General features: G+C 43.6%; 1 protein-coding gene across 1 annotated transcript in view; it reads right to left on the reverse strand.

Annotated features, from left to right (window-relative positions):
• Positions 1 to 506, reverse strand: part of Esyt2 (extended synaptotagmin-like protein 2) — a 68,382-nt gene extending 67,876 nt beyond the window's left edge. The window contains exon 1 of the mRNA XM_013033638.1: positions 470 to 506. The gene's annotated coding sequence lies outside the window, so the exon portion shown is untranslated. The remainder of the gene's footprint in view (positions 1 to 469) is intronic.
• Between the last annotated feature and the right edge of the window lie 5,494 nt (positions 507 to 6,000).

Consider the following 6,000-nt stretch of genomic DNA (forward strand, 5'->3'; position numbering starts at 1 on the left):
ATATTGAAATTTTTTCGACAAACTTCTAGTGCTGCAAAGTGCTATCTAGACTGGTATTCACTATATAGATCTATAGATGCACAATACACAAGGTAAATAGACCCAATTCCAGTACACCAATTAAAAAACATTAATAAAAATATTGTATGTTGTTCTGCGTTTTGACAGTTACTTAACTCTGCTTGTGATCACTGTAAAATTGACTTTAGCATGCTCTACTCAGGAAGGAAGACACAAGCCAGTAGTGATGCAATGCAAACACACCATGTTTTCTCAGCCTAATGACACAGCTCTTCCTCTTAGAAAGGAATGTAACAAACCACTTACAATTGGGTTTTCTGCTGAGAAGTCAGCCTCTGTCGCTTTTGAAAGAACTCAAAGGGTGCCACAGTGAAATCCCCAAATAGGCAAAGATGGTTTCTCATCTAATTTCCACTGATAGATGGTATTTGTAATATTCTAATCTTACCTTATTTAGCCATTCTGCTCTTTCAGTGTCCGGAAAATGAACCTAAAAGAAAAAATGCACACACATGACTTAAAGCCAGACAACTGTAAATAAAATGTCCTGCAGGCTATTTTGTATTCTGATTGTATGCCTTATGTTTACATCATGTTCCTTTTAAAACACCCAGCTCTAATGCCCTGGAGCCAAAATGTGGGGCACCTGGCTCAGCACATTCCAGAATTTAGAGCTACCAGAGTCTTTTCTTCCTCCTAAGGTCCAGAAGGAAAACCCCAGGCAGCTGAAATATACACAAAATGGACCTCTTCCTTTTAAAATGAATCATCAACAATGTCATCATTATGTTCTAGAAATCCAGTCTTTTTTTTTTCGTTTTGCTTATGTGGTGCTGAGGAATCGAACCCAGGCATGCAAGGCAAGCGCTCTACCACTGAGCCACCTTCCCAGCCCCTAGAAGTCCAGTCTTAACACACTACCATTCTCTTCTGCTCTCCTTCTCCGCCCCATCATGAGGCTCTTTTCCACTCAGTCTCCCGCACTTTCCCAAATGCATGCTATAATTTTAATTTTCTATGAGCAGCATCTGTGGATTGAAGAAGTATTTAAAAGGCTAAAAGAAACCTAACTATTGTAGGGAGGGGAATTCTCTGTTGGAGCTAAGATTAAAACTACCCGCAGAGGAGGGCTTTCAAAGAAAGAAGAGCACACACACCACTGCTGTGAGAACACACCGTGGTGTAGAGATACAACAGATGACAGGAGTTTGTGCTGGTGACTGAGAAGGTTTTGGTGGCTATAATTTTCCTAAGCTACAAAGAACCCAAGTCAACACCCTCACCTCATCTCCAAGCAGGCTAAATTGGACCACACAGAAAACCCAAGGTAGGCAGTGTTAGCGAAAGCAGCTCCCTTCCCATAGCTTAGTCCACGCCTTCCCTTCCCCACAGCTTAGCATGCCCCTTCCTAGGCAGCACCAGGCCCCTGCAGTAAAGGCAGTAGGCGATCATCTTCCAGGCCCTCTACCTCGGGATGGCACTTCCCTAGGGCAGCTGCCACCACAGAAGGCAGCTAGAGCCCCTTGGAATGACCTTCAGGCCTCGGCAGCCGCAGGACCCTTATCTACTATTTGGACAGCAGCCATAAATCCTAGTCCAACATGATGAAGCCCCTGGCCTACACGTCCACACCAGGTCTCCGCCTCCTAGCCCCTTCCAGCCCCTCCTAATCCTCCTAGGTTATATAGGTCACCTTAGACATAGGCGGTACTTCTCATTCTTCCTTGTGAGGAGGAGTCTTGGCAGCCCCATTTCCCAGCTATAAGCCTTTCTTTGTTCTCTGTACCTGTATGTCTGCATGATTCTCTGGCAAAGTCTATTCATCTTAATTTTGCTCACAGGCAGAACTTATTTTCATGGGGGAGAGAGTCTATAAAAAAGGCTCGCAGGGCACCGGTGGCTCACCTCTGTCCTCCTAGCTACTCAGGAGGCTGAGATTGAGGATCACGGTTGAAAGCCAGCCAGGGCAGCAAAGGCCATGGGACTCTTATCTCCAATAAACCACTTAGAAAAGGGGAAGTGGCGCTGTGGCTCAAGTGGTAGAGCACTTGCCTTGAGCTGAAGAGCTGAGGGACAGCACCCAGGCCCAGAGTTCAAGCCCCATGACCAACAAAAAAAAAAAAAAAGGAGGCTCATCTGAGAAACAGTTCTACCTCTCATGGTTGAGAAAATGGGGCCTTAGTCTGACATAAGTAACAGCATATCAGCTCACAGAAGCCCTACAGTGACTCTTATCTCCTGAGCCTCAGCAGAGGAGCACACAGCTGCTGTGGCATTGGTAGAATCATGGGTTCCCTTTTGTCGGCAAGCCTAAGCAGGCATTATTGTGTTGTACCACACCACATCACATGATGTACTTAATTTGCTTGAACCCGGTAGGCTAGAATGAGCTGAAATAAAATGTTCCTAAATTTAGTTAGTTCGGATCCACTCGAAAACAAAACACTGAAGGGTAAAAACCTTTTCTAACTAAAACAACGGCTCACAAGCTGGAAAAGACAACACTCAAAAAAAGGCAAGGGTCGTGGAAAGAGAACTGGAGATGATCATTCAATTCTGGGGAGGTGCTTCTGAGACCACTGAGAGGCGAATTTTGACCCCAGAATATTATATTCTCCCGTAAGGAACAGGAGAAATTTGGGGTGTATAACTGGAGGATTTGTGAGACTTTTCAAAATCCATCTGCAATTGGTACAATGACATTTCTTTCTTTTTTTTTTTTGTCGGTCGTGGGGCTTGAACTCTGGGCCTGGGCGCTGTCCTTCAGCTCTTCAGCTCAAGGCGAGCACTCTACCACTTGAGCTACAGCGCCACTTCCGGTTTTCTGGTGGTTTATTGGAGATAGGAGTCTCACGGTCTCTCCTGCCCGGGCTGGCTTTGAACCGAGATCCTCAGATCTCAGCCTCCTGAGTAGCTAGGATTACAGGCGTGAGCCACCAGCGCCCGGCTGACATTTCTTTATATTACTGTAAATGACCTCAACCTGTAAAAGTCATGTCAACAAAGGGTGGGCAAAGTATTACACCACACATTCAGCCATGATCCCTCCCAACTTACTAAGAGGCTGTCTCCCTTACTGCCCCCCCCTTCTTCTAAGCCCAATGAACAATGGTGGCAACAGGAAAACAAACACAAACAAACAAACACACACACACACACACACACACACACACACACAAATATACCTTCTATTTAGTGACAGCCAAAACTTCTTCATGTGCTCCTTCTGTAATTTCATAGCAAATACTAAATAACATCTCTGAAGTATCTACCTAACATCTGAATGCTCTTGCCATTCTTTGATGTCTATCTACATCAACTTCCCTTCAAGACCTCTCCTTTCCAGACTTCCCAACTACACTAAATTTAGCTGCCAAAACAATTCTAGAAAATGAGAATTTCATTTCGATTTGCTTTAGCAAAGACTCGAGCGCCTACTTGCTTATCGAATAGTTCAACTTCCTCAAGCTGATCTTCACAGAGTGCTAACATTTTCCCCAGCTTACTCTTTAAAATGTCATGTCTGTCACATTCCTGTGGAGTCTAGCCAAAGCAGCACGGCTGACAGGGATCCCTCGTGAGTTTCTCCACCAACCTCTCATCTTCCCAACACATGCTGCCAGCACTGACCTAGAGCCAGCTTGATGCAGGTCCAGGCAACTTCCTGTTTGTGACACCACTAGAGGCAAACTGCTCCGGTGCCCACAGTACCTTAACTCCCCATAAATCTGCACCAGTCATGGCAACATTCTGAGTGAATCAGGGTCAGAATCCTCAACTCCTGTCTCCCTTAAAGTCACAGGCCTTCCATCTTCTCTCCACCAGACTTCCCACAAAATCTGTAGCTTACCAGACCTAGTATGGTAATAATTCCTAAATGTTTTAGTCACCATATTATAAAAAATTCCTGTTTCCAAATACTATCAAATGTACTATTTTCTAAAAAAGACTTCAGCTAGGTGCTGGTGGCTCACACCCGTCATCCTAGCTACTGAGAAGGCTGAGATCTGAGGATTGTGATTCAAAGCCAGCCCGGGCAGGAAAGTCCATGAAACTTTGATCTTCAATTAACCACCAGAAAACCAGAATTGGCTCAACTGGTAGAGCACTCGCCTTGAGCTGAAGAGCTCAGGGACAGCGACCAGGACCAGAGTTCAAGCCCCACAACTGACAAAAAAAAAAAAAGATTTCAAAAATCATGAGAAAGTACCATGTCTGATAATGTAAGATAGAGCCAAATTTCCCTACAAATAAAAACTGATGAACAGATGATATAGTCTTAAAATAGTTTGCACATATAAGTTACCATGTCTGTAAGTGCACAAGAGTACAAAAATATATACTGAAACCAGTAACAAAAAGAACAAGGCTTCACTTTTTCCACTATGGCTATACTTCTGAATTCCTTTTGAGAAGCATAAATTACTCTTGTAATTGAAGATTCAAATTAAGAAAATACCACAAGTGGCGCTGTAGCTCAAGTGGTAGAGCGCTCGCCTTGAGCTGAAGAGCTGAGGGACAGCGCCCAGGCCCAGAGTTCAGGCCCCACAACCGACAAAAAAAAAAAAAAGAAAAGAAAATACCACACACTGAATGTGGTGGCACATGCCCATAGTCCAAGCACTGGGAGGCTGGGGCAGAAAGATTGTGAATTACAGGCCAGTCTGGGCTTCTTACTGAAGCCCTTCTCCAAAATAAACAAGGAAGGAAGGGAGGGAAAGAGGGAGGAAAATGTTTTTGACACAGATGTACTATTTTTTTTCAAAATAAACAAAATTAAGTGAAAATTGAGTTATCATAATTAAACCAGGCTTTAGTTACACTAGAAGAGGTAGTCATTGGAAATAGGATTTTCCTACAGCAAAAGTATTCTAGTCAGGCCCTGGTGACTCACACCTATAATCCTAGCAACTAAAGAGGCTGAGGATTATGGTTGAAAGCCAGTCAAGGCTAGAACATCTCTGAGATTCCTATCACCAATTATTAGCTAGCAAAAAGCTGGAAGTGGAACTGTAGCTCAAGTGGTAAAGCACCAAGCTTGAGGCCCTGAATTTAAGCTCCAGAATGAACATAATTACATAAAAGTTTTCAAGTTTTATTAGCAAGAAAAATTTAAAAAAAATTTTTGATTATGTCAAGTTTCAAGGACAAAGCATAGCTGTGTTGACCAAATGCCCTTCTGGCTGGACAGGTGAAGTATCCCAATCTCCCTGGGGCCGGTGGGACACAAACCCACGATCAGCTAAAGAAAGGAATCACCAACACTCAGTCAATCAGGCTAGGAATCAATAATAGCCATGGTGACTAGCCCTCACTATACCAAGACAGTAAAGAACAGCGGTGAGGTCAAATAGCTCAGGGAACTTAAAGGCAAGGCCCATGGGGGCCACTCACAGGTGACAAACAAGTTACAAAAGCAGAACAAATGGGGATTACAATTTCGGTAACCAAGGCAATAAGTCATCAAAGCAAAGTAAGGTGGCTGAGCTTGCAAACATCCTGATGCCTGACTCTCTACGTTACTCAAGGCTTTATCTTTGAAATGTAACATTTGGTCCTGTTTTTTTTTTTTTTTTTGGTCGGTCGTGGGGCTTGAACTTTGGGGCTGGGTGCTGTCCCTGAGCTCTTCTGCTCAAGGCGAGCACTCTACCACTTGAGCCACAGCGCCACTTCCTGTTTTCTGTGTGGTTTATTGGAAATAAGAGTCTCATGGACTTTCTTGCCCAGGCTAGCTTTGAACCATGATGCTCAGATCTCAGCCTTCTGAGTAGCTAGGATGGCAGGAGTGAGCCACCAGCACCAGGCTTGGCTCTATTCTTAATACAAATGGTTAAGTTTCAGTAACTGTCAGACCAGTTTTGTTCTATTTTTTTTATTTTCATGTTTTTTTAAAATTTTTATTTTTTATTGTGAAAATACTGTACAGAGGGGTTACAATTACATGGGCAAGATAATGAGTACATTTCTTATCAAGCATTG

The sequence above is a fragment of the Dipodomys ordii genome, unplaced genomic scaffold, assembly GCF_000151885.1.
Source record: "Dipodomys ordii isolate 6190 unplaced genomic scaffold, Dord_2.0 Scaffold173, whole genome shotgun sequence".
NCBI classification, from domain to species: domain Eukaryota; kingdom Metazoa; phylum Chordata; class Mammalia; order Rodentia; family Heteromyidae; genus Dipodomys; species Dipodomys ordii.